Source organism: Octopus bimaculoides, chromosome 1 (genome assembly GCF_046866305.1).
Source record: "Octopus bimaculoides isolate indiv1 chromosome 1, ASM4686630v1, whole genome shotgun sequence".
NCBI lineage: Eukaryota > Metazoa > Mollusca > Cephalopoda > Octopoda > Octopodidae > Octopus > Octopus bimaculoides.
In genome coordinates, this window is record NC_142928.1 from 172441410 (window position 1) to 172461449 (window position 20040).

Genomic DNA, 20040 nt, shown 5'->3' on the forward strand with positions numbered 1-20040 from the left:
ATTTATATACAAACATACACACATGGATACATGCACATACATACATTCATACATAGGTACAAACATACACACATACATACATACATTCATACATACATACACGTATGGACACATACATAAATACATGCATGCTTGCATACATACATACATACACACATACACACATACATACATACAAACATACATACATACATACACACATTAATGCATACATGCATATAACCAATAGCCGGATTACTACCTACCACTTTGAAGGGTATGCGTATGCAATCCAGGAACAGGAAATATCAACCAAGTACTTAATGCACAAAAGGGATAGAGATGCAGGAAAAGCAATAAAATGTGACACCCGATGCAGACTTTGTGGAGTTCACACCAAAGATATCATCCCCATCATAAGCAGTTGTCCGAAAATATCTTCAAGGTATTATCTACTAATGAGACATGATGTTGTACCTAGGACAATCTATAATGAAATCCGTCGGAAGGATAACCCCGAGAATAAAGAAATAAGAAACCATAACCATTCATAATAAAATGAAGTACTGGTGGAATGTCCCAGTGAAAACCTCAATAAAATGTAAGCACAACAGACCTGATATAATGATTTGGGATAGGGAAGAGAAACTGTGTACAGTTGCGGAGATTAGCTACCCAGCGGATATTAACATAAAACTGAAGATCAGTGAAAAAGAGAACACCTATGCTGAACTATTGAGAAATTGGTAGATGCTCTATCCAGATTACAAGTTCAGGTTTATACCTGTAATTATTGGGGCCCTCGGATATGTAACACACTGCCAAAATACCACTCTTTAGAAATTAGTTTTCTCAAAGCCAGAAAGGAGAAAGCTAATTCGAAGACTACAGATCCAATGCATCACTAGCACTGTAAAACTCTGGAAAACTTTGCAGATGTTTAAATATATAGGAGCATGTCTATATATATATGCATCTATATGCATGGGAATACATACATAAAGCAAAACATACAAATCTGTACGTATACATACGTATTAACAAAAATACTTTGTTGATGTTTAAATTCCAATGAAGGAGACTTGGATCTAGGTTAGAAACCGGCTCTTTCTCTATTGGCAAGAAATCTTGAAATAAAACTGAACAATAACATACACACAGGATATGAAACACACTGGGATCTTGGAACACACCGCCTAAATACCAATCTTGAGAAATTTGGCTTCTCAAAACCAGAAAGGAAACAGCTGATTCCGAAGACTACAGATCCAATCCATCAAAGGAACAATACAAATCTGTAAAACATTCCAGTTGTTTAACATTTAAGTATATATGGGCATGTCTAGACATGCAACCCTATGTGTGAGGATATATACATAAAACAATCATACAAATCTACACATTTACATTCATACGTACCTAGCGTACAAACATACATATATATACATACATACATACATACATACATACATACATACATACATACATACGTACGTACGTATATACATACATACGTGTAATGTGTATACACGATTTCTGCTCTAATCCTATTTCAATATGACGTTGCTTATTCTATAAAAATTTATTTCGTTTAGTTTAGGATTTCGGAGCACTTGAAAATTATTGAAATCGATTGCTGTATTTAGGATCATGTGATGTAACTTATAAGCCGACTTATCTTTGCACTCTTATGACAGAAGAATATATGGCTGTGAGATATCACTTGCTGTACATTAAATGGGTGTAATATTTAATACAGTACAACATGAAAACTTAAGGTGTGATGATGTGTACGTACTTGCGTGTAAAACAAACCGTTCGTGTAGAAATGTATTTATAACTTAAGGTTGTATAGTAACTCCATTTTTTTTTTCAACTAAATCTATCATTGGAACAGGAGTTAAAAAAATGTATTCAACATCTTCCAAGTAAACCTTGAATTAACTTTTAAGTTTCAGAGAAACAGATTTATGGAGATTTTCCGCTCAAATCATTTGACCTTTCGAAGCATTAATACATTTAAGAGTGACTGGAGTGGGGATTTTAGTATTAGCAGTGAAATGCAATGTTGACCGCCAAGGAATTCGGATTCAGGCCACAGAGACTCAGAACAAATGCCGCAAAGTATTCTATACAACGCTATAACAAATGAAACCGGTAAAAACGTTGAATAAGAAGCATTTCTTCATACTATCAACCACTCAATTCTTACTTACATGCAATTTACTCCCCCCTCATACAGTCACTCTTAAATGTATTAATGCTTCGAAAGGTCAAATGATTTGAGCGGAAAATCTCCATAAATCTGTTTCTCTGAAACTTAAAAGTTAATTCAAGGTTTACTTGGAAGATGTTGAATACATTTTTTTAACTCCTGTTCCAATGATAGATTTAGTTGAAAAAAAAAATTATTTCATGTCATTTAAAATATTCTTCACACACCGCAATTCGAGATTAAGTGTTATGTTTTCAATATCTCTGTTAATTTTTCATTTTTTTCTGTGTCAGAATTTTTTTATACTGTAACGTTTCAAGTGCGATTCTACGATATAATATATTACACATCGGAATGCTATAAGCGTTTAAGAAGACAGATTCGTATGTCTGTTCTGATATGCCTACATTGAATTAAAGTTATGACAGAAATATGTCACCAATATTCTTCTATATTGTGAGTATGTTCTCTACATCTCTGTAACTGCTTAAATATTCATTTTTGAAACTATTCTTTCTAGGGATTGCCTTATTTACTGATTTGACTATGACATCAAACCAAGTAGGAAAGGTTGTGACATTTTCAAACGATTGTTTATGATGAAACTGACATCTTCAGAGATAATGCAGGCGATCTTTCCTCGTTTGTCCCAGCTGGGAATTTTACTTGTACCCCTCTAACATTTACATTAGATATTTCTTTATCGTTTTAAGTTCTGGATTGCAAAAGTATAATCTATAAAATGAAAGTTAATATATTAGATGGTTGTACAAGATTTAGTTATTTAGGTTACTAACACTCAGAGAAGCCATATTTATTCAGTGGCTCAATGAATGTCGATGAATTGAAAATGAAATAACTTTATGATTGAAACAAATTTTATATACAACGAAAAACAACATCCTCTTGGGATTGTATTGTATGTTTAGCAGAAAAAGTATATTGTTTCGTATTTCTGAATGTACAATTCATTCCAATATTTAAAACTATTTAAAGAATAATTTTGTATAATCATTAGGATATTTTTGTTTAATCTTTTCGAGATTTATTAAATCTGATAATGTATTTCTACTATTCTACTGTTCACTAGTATAGATATGCTACTATTTCTATTGTATGTCTTCCGCATATGTATTGCTTTCGAAGCGCAATTCCCTACTGAGTGGATTAATTCTGATGCAACAATCTCCATTTTTATATATTTTCGAAGTAATCTAAAGACATTCTCGTGATTCGTTCCTTTCTTTTTTTCTTTGTTACGGATCTTGTATGTCGTTTGAGATTGACATCGTTATTGCTTGACATTTGTTTCAAGTGATCATCTAGTTGAAAACTGCATTAGTTACACGGTAATCTCCAATAATGACATTTCATGATCATACAGTTACATATATTCCAGGAAATAGGATACATAAAACTAGAAACCATATCTCAACATGAAACCTCAGCAGCTTTTGTACAATACTTATATGTTGTTATCGAAGGAAGAAAGTAGTGCTTACAATAAAATGAAATTGAAATTTTCATTCTCAACTGCTTTGTAATTATGTTTCATATAAATACGAAGTAAATTGAATTACTTTAAACTAAATTGGTTTTATATCTCTCCAGTGAATCTCCTGGTGTGTTTTAAAGATTTGTTTTATAAATGTCGCGTATTAAGTGCATTCACTAAATATATTTGGTGATATATGCACCCAGTCACACACACACATACACTCACATTGTGCGTACATATACGCGTCTGTCTCTCTCAGCAAGGGATCATTTTCTCCAGAATTAGTCTTATATACAACATCGGGGATTATAATAGCTTCTCAAAATTTGAAATGGTTTACCAATCATACATGCAGGACGATATATTACGTACAACAGCCATCCCCATTTTGAACCCGTCTTCTCTCTTTAGAATAATTTAACCCATGCCTTCCACTCTATTTTTCTCTACTGTGGCTTCCCGCTATTGTAAACTGAGCCAAATCTGCACTAAACATTCTTACGCACTCATTCATCATCTTCACTGAATACATACAGTATCTTACACGAGAAATTTCATGATAAACTATTCTTTTCTCTGGAATTATAAATTATACCTTTTGCCTACGTAAACGTTTCAGAAATATACAAGACTGTAAACTCAATAATTCAAATTATGACAAAGACCATTGCTTTTCTTGGCGAATCATTCTCTGTATGGTTGATGTAAATGCCTATTTGATTAACATCTGAATTTGTATATCGTGCTGCATCGACCCGTCAAGTTTGATATGCGATATACATTTTTTTTTGCTATTTTACGTGATATATTTTCATTGATATGCTTCCTTTTGTTAATCATTAAATGAAAAAATTTGGATTCCTGCAACAATTTGTACGTTTCGGTTACCAATACAGGTGAAATGATCAACTAAAATATATTTTGCCTCTGTTTTATGGATATGAATTCAAATATGTAGAATGGTGACTGAATTTTACTAACCATAGATGCTTGGAATACATATTAAATGTCTCAAAACTACTTACAAACAAAATAATAATCGTGTATATCCCGAGTTTAATACCAGTTCGTAGCTTTATAAGATGTTGAGAGCGAAAGAAAAAGCGCAAGAAGCTGTGCAAGGGAAGTAATAAGTAGCATAACCGCGAATATGACGCACTCACAAGCAGACAAAAGATTAAATATCTCTATGTCAATACGAATGTATTCATGTCACAGAAATTCTCTGGTTTATGGTAATCATTCAAGGTGAATTTGTCATAATGATTAACAGGTAAACAGAATACTGCGCTTCGTTGTGATATCCATGCAATAATTTTGAATGAATAAGTTAGAGAAAGGAAGCTGTCATTTCCATGGAGAGAGAAAGAGAGCGACTGTCACAGTGCAAGAGTGACACGACTCGTATCTTACTTGTGCAGTACTGGTATTTTATCAATGTGGTATGGTTAAGATTTAAAACTGTTACGAAAGCTATTTGGAGAAAAAATCTAGTTCGATGCAATTATAAAAGCATGACACTAACAGCGCTCTTCTGTTTTTTGTGTAACAGTTGGAATCATAGCAAATTCACACATAAACTATTAATGATTCTATTGCTAGTACTACAGATGGTTGAACTAAATTACTGGTGCTTATTTGATTGTCCCTGTATCAATGAATATTAAATTCTTACTTCAGTAGAACTTGAAATCACAACGTCAAAAAGAAGTTACAAATTATTGTTACGCATTTCTCTGTTAGTCTTCAGTTAATTTCATTAATGGACTTCTCTCGCGTACAAGGAATCGACAACAGCAACATTTGGTAGTCGTTCAGCATGTTAGAAATCGCAGTCAAATTTCGTCAAATTACAGTGCGCTCAGCGGTTCTGTTAGAAGATACACGAGGTAATGAGATCCTGATTTCTTTGCACATAGATAAAAGAAAAATACAGTTTCGGTTGAATTAAGACTTGATTAGCGCTGAGTCGAAGCTAATCTTCTTCATCATCATCACCATCCTCACAAATGCAGTAACAACAGCAGCATTATATTTGATAAGAATGATATTATCTGAATGTGGCATGTGAACGATAGCAAGTGGGGTACATTTAAATGATTTTTTTTGTTCCATTTATTATTCACAACGCCTTCACAAAGTTTACACGCTAATTACATTTAACGTACAATTATTCAACCTTTGTGAATATGAATTAATTCTATGATTTTAAATCTCAATAATTCTCACATTAAAAAAAAATTATGATTTATTAAAATTTTCTGTAAATATCTATTAATCCTATGAATTGCTCCCTCTCTTCTACCGGTAATCGTCTCTATACATCAATTATAATGGAGTGAAACATCAATTATAATAGACAGAAGCACAACACAAAGAGAATCACGTTTATTATTAAAAGCTTCGAGAAGGATACGGGTAGGAAGCGAGAGAAACGTTGTATCAAACTTGTTAAGTTTCATTGATCGTAGGATTGTGTTGTCATTGATTCAATTAATAGATATCTGTCAGGAGAGTCAAATTGCTTTGTTTCAAATTAGTGGAGTGGCATGTTATATTCACCATCCAAATTACAACCGCTGTGAATATAACTATCAATATCTCTATAACCAGAATATGCATAACATCACTAGCAACAACCAACAATTTATCATCACCATGACGATGACGATGGCAATCAAAATGGTATTAATAATATGATTGTGTTTCAAAAATGTGTATTAATTTGAAACAGCGTAAGCCTTAATTTCGTGCAGTTGACGTTTGTATTAATAGCAGCAGCAGACAAGCATAAAGTAACTTGTCTTTCTTGTTATTCTTAGACGTTTCATGGTCATATTCTCTTTCAATTTACCCATGAATAAATACATACGTTCATACTTACATACATACATATATACATACATACGAACATATATACATACATACAGACAGACAGATAGACAGACAATGAGAGAGAGAGAGATTAATGGATAAAGATACGTATGTATCTATGTATGCATATATGTATGTGTATTTAATCGACAAAATGTTATCGGAAAAACCTCAACTAAGAGTTTCACTCTTGTAACTTTTCTGCCGATAAGCAAATACAGACTCTAGTATCATGTTCAGTTTTTCTCCTTTGCGTGCTTGTGTATGTTTGAGTCCATTTGCATTTATTTACACACAAACACACACACACATGCACACACACGCATATATATATACATAACCATTTATACATTTATAAACATATATATATGTGTGTATATATATATATATATATATATATATATATATATATATATATATATATATATATATATATATATATATATATATATATATATATAATCATAAATATACAGGGATTAGCATTGAGTTGCTTCTCCAACTTATTCCCTGCCCTTATTCTTGTATATTTTATATATATATATATATATATATTTTTTTTTTTTTTTTACTTGTTTCAGTCTTTTGACTGTGGCCATGCTGGAGCACCACCTTTTAGTCGAGCAAATCGACCCCAGGACTTATTCTTTAGAAGCCTAGTACTTATTCTATCGGTCTCTTTTGCCGAACCGCTAAGTTACGGGGACATAAACACACCAGCATCGGTTGTCAAGCGATGTTGGGGGGACAAAGACAGACACACAAACACATACACACATACACACATATATACATACATACGACAGGCTTCTTTCAGTTTCCGTCTACCAAATCCACTCACAAGGCTTTGGTCGGCCCGAGGCTATAGTAGAAGACACTTGCCCAAGATGCCACGCAGTGGGATTGAACCCGGGACCATGTGGTTGGTAAGCAAGCTATAAATATATGCATATATGCATATATGTGTATATATATAAATGTATACATACACATCCACACAAACATATATTTATATATGTGTATGTATGCATATATGTACGTATATATGTTGATCTGTATGTAATATGCATGCGCAAAACTTCATCGCTCAATTACATATTTACTTTGTCTTAGGAATCATTTTAACTCCCTCAATGTAGGCCATGTAAGCCTTCAATCTTACTGAAGTATACCGACGTCCATAAATACGTGATAATAGTATGGATAATTGTTGAAAATCGATTAAAAATTCTTACTTATAAATATTTTTTTAATTCTTCTTTGGCGAATCATCCTCGCCTTCGAAAATGTTTATCAAATAAAGGGAATACTGAATTTATAATGGATAATTGACACATTTAACACAAGCTGGTAATAGCTTATTCATATGCAAGTGGAAAGAAACGAGATTTAGTGTAACATCTAGAAGCCTTCAGGATATTTATATGCAGAGAAATTTTATGCTTTGAAAATGGAAGATGTGGGGAAAATTTGCAGGTGCTAGATTAACTCAAACTTTCGATTGTCCTTCGCATGATGATGATGATGATGATGAGGAGGAGGAGGAGGAGGAGGAGGACGACGAGGACGAGGACGACGACGACGACGACGACGACGACGAGGGGAGGGGGCGGGGAGGGGAGGGGAGGGGAGGGGGAAGAGGAAGAGGAGGAGAGGAGGAGGAGGAGGAGGAGGAGGGGCAGGAGGAGCAGGTGAGCAGCAGGTGCAGGAGGAGGGGAGGGGAGGAGGGGAGGGGAGGAGGGGAGGGGAGGAGGGGAGGAGGGGAGGATGGGGGGAGGATGGGGGGAGGAGGAGGGGAGGAGGAGGGGAGGAGGATGGGGAGGAGGAGGAGGGGAGGAGGAGGGGAGGAGGAGGGGAGGAGGAGGGGGGAGGAGGGGGGAGGAGGGGGAGGAGGGGAGGAGGAGGGGAGGAGGAGGGGAGGAGGAGGGGAGGAGGAGGGGAGGAGGAGGGGAGGAGGAGGGGAGGAGGAGGGGAGGAGGAGGGGAGGAGGAGGGGAGGAGGAGCAGCTGGGGGGAGGAGGAGCAGCTGGAGGGGAGGAGGAGCAGCTGGAGGGGAGGAGGAGCAGCTGGAGGGGAGGAGGGGAGGAGGGGAAGGAAGGGGAAGGAAGGGGGAGGGGAAGGAAGGGGGAGGGGAAGGAAGGGGAGGGGGAGGAAGGGGGAGGGGAGGAAGGGGGAGGGGAGGAAGGGGGAGGGGAGGAAGGGGGAGGGGAGGAAGGGGGAGGGGGAGGGGGAGAAGAAGAAGAAGAAGATCTCTAGCCTTGACAAATGTGTTCTTCGCTGTACTGACCGGTAGCCGAAGACACAGGAACACTAATACAACCCAGCAGAACAACTGAAAAATAACTTCCAAAGACTGCAAAACATCTACAATCTCTTGTGAGTATTTTTAAACTTCCCCCAAAATTAAGGTTAGAAACTTACATATCTAAGATTTTCTCTGGACGAACACACGAAAGCTTTAATATGGTGGTGCTGCAGCATGACCACAGCCACTTGGCTGAAACCCATAAATAAATAAATAAATAAATACCTATCCTTTCTTTTCTCCCTGAGTATTCGAAAATGTAAACATAACGTTATTTTTATTACAAGAACACTACAGTTTGCTCTTCCCGAACATGCAAATGATCATATTTAGAAAATTTAAAACTTTAATATCTATAATTTTCTGCGAAACTTTTAACCTTCTTTTCTCCTTGACTACTCGAATACGTAAACATACCTTCCATTGTAACAAACTGAACGCACGAGAGAAATTAAGGAGATAAGCACCTGCTAATATATACAAACTGCAAACTTACGAAAACTGTAAACTACAGCAAAATCTATACAAAGAAAAGGAAAATTCAAAATATCAACAAAAGAAAATCCAAAAATTCAAAAGTTCAACGTGGTAAACATCAGTATATGTATTACTATTATTTTTCTATCAGTAATTAAAAACAGAACAAGGTGAGCTTGTTCTTTCCAGGACCAAGGTCAATGCTCTCATTGATCCCTAGCAGTAGTAAACACATTTGACTCCTGCTGACCGCAAGGATGTGACGCTTCTTTTGGCCCTTGATCGCACAGGAATGCGAAGCCCCGTTGTTGATCATCTTCTTACCATCTGCCGAACCTATTTACAAACCTGCAGAATTTGGTCTATTCACCAAGCTACTTCTCTTGCCCCTACTATCTCCCCCAATATTCACATATTTATGATTATCTCAAGTAGAAGACAAAAGTCGAAACTAGGAGCAAAGATAGCATCTCAAAACGGTTACAATACCAGTGATTGTAGAAGTCCTTAGAATGATCAAAAAAGGAACGGAAAATTATTTAAGAACGATCCCTGGATTACCATTCAGATGAGAAGTGCAAAATATTGCATTAACTGGTACGTTACATGTATTGAGAAAAGCATTGTCGCTGTGAATTTTCTTTCCTTTTTTGCCCTTCATTTTTTGTTTATTTTTATATTTTATATTTTTTCGTTTTTCTCTCTGTCTTTTTTCCCCTTTTTCCTATCACATGGCTTCATAAATGAACAATAAGGTGTAATTATCATAAAGGCCTACAAATGTATACACTGTGTTTCTCTGCCCTACGTGTCAGGAAGGCATTCCGCAAGAAAAGGAATCAGAATTGAAAGATGATAATGAAAGTGATGATAATAATAGTAATAATAATAATAATAATATTAATTATTATTATTATTATTATTATTATTATTATTATTATTATTATTATTATTATTATTATTATTATTATTATTATTATTATTATTATTATTATTATTATTAACGGAGCCCATAACAAAAACAAGCAAACGAACGGCGGACAGATAATTATAAATAGTATAAAATTGTTGATTTAGGAGTTACACACAAACACACTACCATGCAACACCCCTCCAAAAACATACAAGAATAAACTCATATTGTAAATACCCAACAAAATGAGCAAAACCCAGATGTGCTATAGAAAGCCAATACCCGACAGAAGAACACAACCTGCACTACACAAACAACACAATATAAAAACTAATACAACAGAAGACGGGAGCAAAACCCCATAAAAAACGTACTGATACAATACAATAGCCCCCACCAAAATAAAATGCAGCACACACCACCCCACTAACACAAAGGTGCAACAAATAATGCAAGAGAAAGTTGCATGAAATATTGAGATGCCGAAGAATAATACGAGTAATGGTGATGGTGACTAAAGCTACCTTACCTCAGTTTATGAGAGACAAGACATTCCGAGTGAATTATGCTGGTAACAGCGAAAATGAGGCTGGACCTTTAAGGTAAGGCTTCTCACTCTGCAGTGGATCGGTAAAGATGCAGACTGACCACAGCTGCCATCCTAATACAGCATCAGCACATAATAGTGCAAGGAGGAGGAAGAAAAACAGGATAGTAATACAATGCTACTAAGAAAGTGAACCTAAAAGAAGGGGCTATAGAAAACAGAGGGTAATACTTTGGATAGAGAAGGCTACATTCAAAGTGATTGAGCAGAGATTAGTAGATGAAGCTAATGCCATCCAGGCTATCGACAAGTTTTTGTGTCGTTTGTGACAATCTTCCATGATCATCTTATTGATGAGTAGCAGATCTTTACAACCATAGGACCCACGTTTACATCCTTATTATTATTAATATTATTATTATCATCATCATCATTATTAGTATTATTATTATTATTTTTATTATTATTATTATTATTATTATTATTATTATTTGATGAAAACTCAGTTTATTTTCTGTGTTTGATGAAAAGTGTCAGCTCTCCAGAGCAGGTAGACTAAAGTGACACTTGCTTACTGGTCATGCCTCAAGAACCCTGAAGAGTATTCTTGCAGTTCCAAGCAATGGTGATTCTTGTAGTTGTTCCATCTTTACATTCGTTCCAATGTATTTGAGCAATGCTGATAGCAGGGTACTGATATTTCCAAGTGCACCAATCTTTATTGCTATCGCGTCCACTTTCTTCATTGCCCACTATCAGCGTATATTCCACTTCAATTCATCATAGTTGCTCACTTTTTCCTTTCTGTTCAATCTTGTCACTAGGAAAATGCTATGTCAATTATCGGGCTTGTGTTTTTTTTCTTACTTTTCTCTTCTATACAACGTCAGGTTTCCGATGGATAATTTGATGGCCAAATTGAATCATTGCATCCCACACAATTTTGTAATGTTCATTCTCAGTAACACTTTCTCTAATTTGGTCATATTACATTTGTGACCTTTCTAGGCTATAATTTCCACCATGTCCCCAAAGGATCATTTTTGCCATATTGTCATGTCACCTTTTGCTTTCGCGTTGTGCCAATTTCTCGTATCCACTAACAATATGCCCTACTGTTTTACCCATCTCACCACAGAGTCTGCATTTATCACTCCCAGTTGCTTTATCAATTCTGCACTTCATATAATTCGTCCTCAATTCTTGTTCTTGTGCCGCGCATATAAGTGCTTCTATTTCTAACTTCAACTCACACCGCCGTATCCTTAACCACCAGCCGGCTGAACTTGTCTTTGTGCTCGCACTTCTTGCAAATTCATCAGAAATGTTTTTCCTTTCCTTGATATTCTTTTTACATGCATTTTTCCTCTTTAAATTTCTATTCCTTAACACAACTATTTCACATGCACCAACAATGTTTCCATAATGTTATTGACATACTACCCTAAACTATTTGCTTCTGATTCAACACGATGTTGACAACTGACAACTCTCCCACTCTTTATTCTGGACTAGTACAACCGATTAGTGTCACACCGTGCAGTGTCAATGATTTCCGTGTCTTCGTATACAGTTCATTCCTTTGCCAGTTTATGATTCCATCTCCATACCTAAATGGTGCTATCGCCAATATATTTACAGTTTTGACTTTATTCCATCCAATCGGTTTCGAGCGTAACACCAGGCCGACGTAATTGACTAACTCCTGCACAAGAATCTGCTGGACAACTGTCAGTATTATAAGTAATAATTAGTATTATTTTCATCCACATCACTATCAACGTGATTATCATCATCGTCATCATCATCATCATCATCAGTATCATCATCAGTATCATCATCAATAAGATCATCTTGACACTTGTGATGACACAATGATACAGTGATAACGAATACAGATGAACATATTTATCGTAGACAGGTTAGTACGGAATGTGATAGAGAAAATACGCTAGAGAATGAAACAATTCGATAATGAGCATTGCGAAAACTACCAATACATTATCATAACCAGTGGTTTCAGGTGTCTAATAATGCATATAGAATAGGTACACTTGAGAAGTAATGAAACTATAAGCATTCTACTGTTATCTCAAAACGGTTTCAGTGAGCGTTTTGTCATTTATTCAATACAATATAGCTGAGACCAAGGAAGGAGAAAACATCGGGAAGACGGAAATGTTTTTCTGTCACACTTCGACACAATACGCGAATGCCTGATGTTTTATTCATGTAGTCAACACCATCACCTTATAAAATATACATAACAGTTATTAGATTTCATATTTGCTAACGTGACAAATAGTCACTTTGCAATTGGTTTCACTTTAAGTTGATTAAGTAATGTGCGGCTTATTAAACATAGTGTATACACACACACGAACACACACACACACAAACACACACATATGTATATATACATATATATATATGTATTATTTGCATGTGCATGTGTATATATATATATATATATACCTTTATGTACGTATGCATGTATGTATGTATGTGTGCATATGCACATATATGCTTGTGAATGTATATGTGAGTATACACATATACTTTTGTCTGTGACTGCAAGCATGCTTCTACAGCTGTTGTTTGTTATTTATATACTTGTGTAGATATATGCATAAATAAAGTCTTGTATAATTATTATTGTTGCTGTTGTTCTTGTCACCGTCGTCGTCGTCGTTGTTGTTGCTGTTGTTAGTAGCAGCAGCAACAGCAGCAGCAGCAGCAGCAGCAGTAGTAGTAGTAGTAGTAGTAGTAGTAGTAGTAGTAGTAGGTAGAATTTTACACAAGGTAATATTTCAGCTGTACCACTAGGCCTTGTCTTTTATTTAATTACGAAAAAACAAAAATGATTGCTGATTTCTGAAGTATACGTCACTTCTACAAAACTACTGCTGCTTCCATGGAAACAACAGAGAAAAAGTGCAGGAACATGATACGGACGACCAGCCATTAGATCAGAAGTCTAATATATATGCCACTTTAATTTAATAAGTCATGATTCTCGTGTGCCGTCCATATAAGAATGCTGATCGTATATACATAGAATTCTGTTGGAATATAAACGCGAGAAATTTAAATGCAAATTCTGGTTTAATTGTTAAAACTCTCATCACAAACTATTTTTAAACTATCTGATAGATGTTTTGTCACTTGTTGTCTCTTTTGAATTCAGTCATTCTTTACTTTCTTGAACGAGTCAAATGTGTAAAACGTTAATCCATTCAAACGTAACACGCATAACTTTCTTCGGCTTGCTCTGGATCAAATCTAAATAGGATTCTTGCCTTCTATAACAGAAACTTGCTGCAATACCAAAGTTTCTCTTCGCCTGGATTTTCTTGCAATAAACCACTAGGAGAATCAGAAGAGAAGAGACAGCAGTGATTTTCTTAATTCTCTGAAAAGATTATGTATTTTAACATAGCTCTGCCATCTTTACTGAAGCGTTTTACTTATGTTACTTAGAACCACATAATTACAAGTTTCCTTGAATTCTTTCGTCTCTCGGAAATATTACGAATTTTGAGGAAAATTTTGTTGTTATTTTCAGCAGGCCTCAAGATCACACAATTTGGGCAAGGACGCTGTCAGATTATTGATCTAATCCCTTGACTGATTCATATATTATTTTCTCGGAATTAGTAAAACTAATGTTGGTTTACGTGGGTTTCATACCAAAGGACGAAATTAGCATAAAATAATTTTACCACTGCATCCGTCACCGTCATTTCCAGAATATTCCCAGAATATTCCTACATACTTTATGGGAAAGCATAGACAACTTACTACCGAATAGGTTTTCGGCCCCTATAGTAAGGTAGACTATCCCAGCAAGTAATATACAGAAGATATGAATATTCATCACAAGACCACTGTCGATATTGCGACTAAGCGTTTAACTACTTATTGCAATCTAATATACAGTTTTAACTCGCAAAAAAAAAAGAGAGACGGAACTAAAGATCAGATGATATTCTGTGTCATACTCTACTATTTCTACTACTTCCAATTTTTTAATACTTCATGGGATTTTAATATCGGCATTAGGCCACGACAAGTTTAAGGAAAGTCAGAGTACGGCTTAATTAGTACTTTTCCATAGACATGTTAAAGAATAAAAGACTGAATCAGAGAGGGTTTACGCACAGAAAACACAAAACAGATATATATATATATATATATATATATATATATATATATATATATAACGAGTAATATAACTAAATATAACCAAAAAGACACTATGTCTACAAGTGTTCTTCTGCCTTTTCCCAGTAGACTGACCAGGTCTAATTAACGTAAAAGATGTTTTAGACCTTAAATAATACATCTATAAATAAGAGACAATGAAATAAGGAACGTCAAAAAAATGGTCATTTCCCTCTTTCCCTCCCTTTCTCTCTCTCTCTAATTATATGTATATACACTCTTACTTTTACATATACATACATACATACATACATACATACATACATACATACTTGCACGCATGTATGTATGTATGTATGTATTTATATGTATATATACATTTATGTATATATATATGAAAATATGAACTGATGTATTGCCTGAATTGTCTGACTGCCTACATTGATTATATTTTCGTTATATATATATTTTTTCAGTTTGTTTCAATTTTGGGGATATTTTTCATGTTTTTTTTTTCTGCCTTGCTTCCATAAACATTCGCTTTCCGTTATCTTATTTCCTATAAAAGGTAATTTATGGCTTCTGTTTCATTTGCATATACATATGCATACTTACGTATGTATAAATATATGTATGTAGATAGATAGATAGATAGATAGATAGATAGATAGATAGATAGATAGATAGATAGATAGATAGATAGATAGATAGATATTTGTTTGTATATCTGGGTGCGCGCGCGTTTAATTGTTCATATATTTGATACATTTGTTACGCAAAAACACACACATACATATATATTATATGTGTGTGTGCGTGTGAGTATGTATGTGCGTGTATGTGAATATATATAATATGTGTGTGAGTATGTGTGTGTACTATTTTAAACATTTTATTTTAGAACAATATTATAATGATAGATAATGATAGCTAAAGCAGGAACGCTAAAAAATTCATTTATATCATATATATTATGGTAGATACAGACATATGATCGTCTTTGCACAGACATATCTACAGACATAAACAAATTTGAATACATATATATATATATATATGTGTGTGTGTGTGTGTGTGTGTGTGTGTGTGCGTGTGTATAAATATAATATATATGTGCAAACGTATAATAATACATATATACATATATATATATATATATATATATATATATATATATATATATATATATATATATATATATATATATATATATATATATATGCACATACATACGTATATATATATATGTGCGTGTATGTATATATATATATATGTATATGTATATATGTATATACATATATATTATATACATATATATTATATACATATATATATGTATGTATATATATACATATATATACATAGACAGAGGTGCACACGTACACATGTATGTATCTATGTTCTTCTCTTTCTGTTTTTAATTGAGTAAATTTTGACCGACCACCTTCATGGTAGCAATGTTGTGAAGGAAAGCATCTTCTTTTAACCATCATGCTTGTATGTATATATGTATGTATGTACGTATGTATGTATGTATGTATGTATGTATGTATGTATGTATATATGTATGTATGTACGTATGTATGTATATGAATTTTTTTTGCAGTTTACTAGCTACACTGATAGTAATGCCCATGTAGGTTGCGACCTGTGTGGAAGCCAACTTAAATTGTCTTTGTGTGGATAAAAAAGTTAACTGATATCTCATAATCGTTGATTTCATTTGATCTGATATTGATATGAAAAATAAATATCCAGACGAATGCCTTTCTTAAAACGCATAGAATTTGTAGTGTCAAAATGATTTATTATAATCGTGTTTATTCACTGATAGATTTTGGAAATTATAAAAGGAGATAAATATAAGAAACCTCATCCGCAAAAATAAATACATTGCCAGTAGTCATACGAAGTATAGTTCAGTTACGACAAGAGCTTTGAGCCATGCATTCAAACTATGTATTTGCTTCGATTCAGTCGTTTTTAAAATATGGAGCTCTGTGCAAAAAATATCAAAGAAAATAGGAGAGTATTGTTGTTCGCTTGAAGCATTGTGTATTGTTTGTAAAGAATAAAAAGTTTTGAATGGTACAACAATGCACTATAATACAAAAAATGGACTATATACCTGTTGTAATTTAGTTATCTATAGTCCGATGGTATTTCGGAATACAATTCCTTCTTCCGATATTCTTAGATGGAGTCGCTGCTATAATCCGTTTTCTAACGGCTTTTCTTTTTTCGGAAGCGTCTCAGTAGTGGTCTCACGAAGCTCCTTCAACGAAAATGTGTATAGAATTTCAGGTGACTACACTATTACCTATCTATCTAAACCTATCTGTTTGTGTGTATATATATAATCTCCGTATAATATGTATTTATATTTATATACATAACAGGAAAAAATAGCGATTAAGGTAGTCAAATTAAACCAATGATTACTACAGTTGTGTGTCCAGCTATCAGGCAACGCAGTAATGGACTTTAGGGTGCATTTAACGTTACTGCATAACTGACCTGAAAATCCAGGAAACGCTATTATGGAGACTATGAACGTGGAGAAGTGAGAGGCTAAAATATTTTGTCGTGTATGTTTATTGCTATTTCATAATTCATATTGACACCATCGACTATTATTCGAAAGTGTATGTGCATTTACGCATTTCACATATACCTAGTTAATTCTAGACCAAATTATAACATCGGGAATATTTTCTAAGGAGTACTTCTTTCCATCATATCACAATTATGACTAAATATGTATGTATGTGTGCAAGGCATATATAAAGAATATATAGACCTTCAAGTAAGAGTCGATGATGTAAATGAATGCGAATTATTAAAGAGTTGTAAATACACACGCTAACTATCTCAGTGCACAAAGTATCTTGTAAACTCCTTAACTTCCTACTAAACCATATTCTGATGTACAGCAAACCATCACATGTAACGTTAAAATAGGCCCCTCTTGAGGTAATAAATACATGCACTTCGGAATATCCTTTAGTCTTATCAGTCAGTCTATCCGTTTCGATACTTTTTTTATATTTGAGAACAAAAGGCAACAACAAAACAGTGTAATGATTTTCGGTACTTATGGCTAATGCTGTTTATGAAAGAAATCTATTAACTTTAACTAACAAATATAGAGCAAAATAAATGCTCGAAGAATATGTAAACATATATTTTTAAAATTCAGAGATAGTTGAGTTTCCCAGGATTTGAATTGTGCTAAATTATAATTAGGGATGAAGTACGTCTGACGATTGATGTGTATTCCAATTTTGACATCACGTGTGAAAATGTACTAAAAGTATGATTTAGAATGTCAATAAAGAGGGGATATTTATATTTCCTTTTTTACTTTGGTCCTGATATTCATAGAGGATATTTCATGTTCACCAAATGACTTTGAAATATTTTCAAACATATTTCTATATTTATTTCTAAAACATGATTACCTTTATGATTAAATTATAAAAAAGAATACAAGCTGAAGATTTTTTTAATTGTGATTCGTGATAAAAATGATTTTCTAATGCTACGATAAAATTCGTAGAGTGTATTGGAACCGGGTACTTGAATTTCCAGAATTGAGCAAAATACCCGACAGTCATACTATAAGTCATAATTTCCAGAATCTAACGTCAATCAATCATGTTCAAAACTCGAAAATTATTGGCTATTAATCTTCCTTTATTCCAGGTCATATATTACATATAATGGTTTCTAATTTAGGTACAATCCATAAATTTGGAGAGGAGATACTTTATTGATACCACCAAATCTTTCTTGATTTTGGATGTGTTAAAGAGAAAGCTGATCTCAAAAGTATTCGAAATTTGAATGGAATGATCAAGAACAAATATCATAAGTCATTATTTCTTACACTCTGCTTCTCTACCGCCACGTGTGTTCCAGATAATAACAAGAGTTAATAATCATTTCTTGAAATGTAAACCACAAGAATAAGGAGGACAAAGTGAACGAAATTAGTTTAAACGCACTGTAAATTTAATAATGGACATATATTAAGGCATATAATTTAAAATAATATTAGCTAAAAACACATTTCACACCGCCTTGTTTAAACAAAATTTTAGCCAATTTTTTTTAAATTCAGATTTTAACTGTAATCACGTATTATTAGAGAATTTTTTAGACGATAATACATTTATCTAAGAAACTTTTAGACAGCTGCGAAAGACCCAGAATCAGATTGTAACATATAAAAACCACTTTTTTTTTGCAGTATTATTTTTTCCTCGTTTGTTAAACGAGGAATGAGTGAGATTTCTGAAAAGATCAATATTTAATATAAAGTTTTAATGTATATTTCTACAGATATTAGATGAAAACAAGATTTAAGTTTGTTTAGAAAGGCTTTTCGAAAACAGAGGTGTGCCTTTTTAAAGTTCTTGTGTATTTTTAACTGCCAAAAATGTGCACGAATATACATGTGTACGTGTGTGTGTTTGTGCGTGCCTGTATCTAAGTGAGTATGTGTGTGTTCTTGTGGGTAAGTGTGTGTCTATGAATATTTCTATTTCTATTTCATGCAATTGAGAATATATATTGATTTAAATTTTAGATTCGAAATTAAACCCTTTGATGTTCAGAACCTACCCCAGGGAGTGCTTGCTCGACTCTTATGATATTCGACTGTGTTTACAATGTTGCATGTTTTACTATACGTCAGCCATGAGTGTATTTAAACTAGTTTATTTCAAACAACTACCAAACAAGCGGTCTTAGTGACAAAATTTTATCTGTATGTATATTTTCAAGTGCATTTAATGCATTTATCTCACAGAAAATAATCATATCTAATGTAACAATAGTGTTTATGTAATTTGTGTTAATAAGTATGGTTAAGTTTATTTTCAGTCCATTCAGTTTAAATTGTATATTTTATACGTTATTGACTTAGACTTGAGACCATTAAATCCCTCGATATTTTTCACCAATATTTGCAGTTCCAGCACCAATTTCGTGATTTGAATTTTATATCTGAAGTCGACCCCTAGGGAATAGTTAATTGAAATCTACAACGCTTCTAGTTTGTTTAC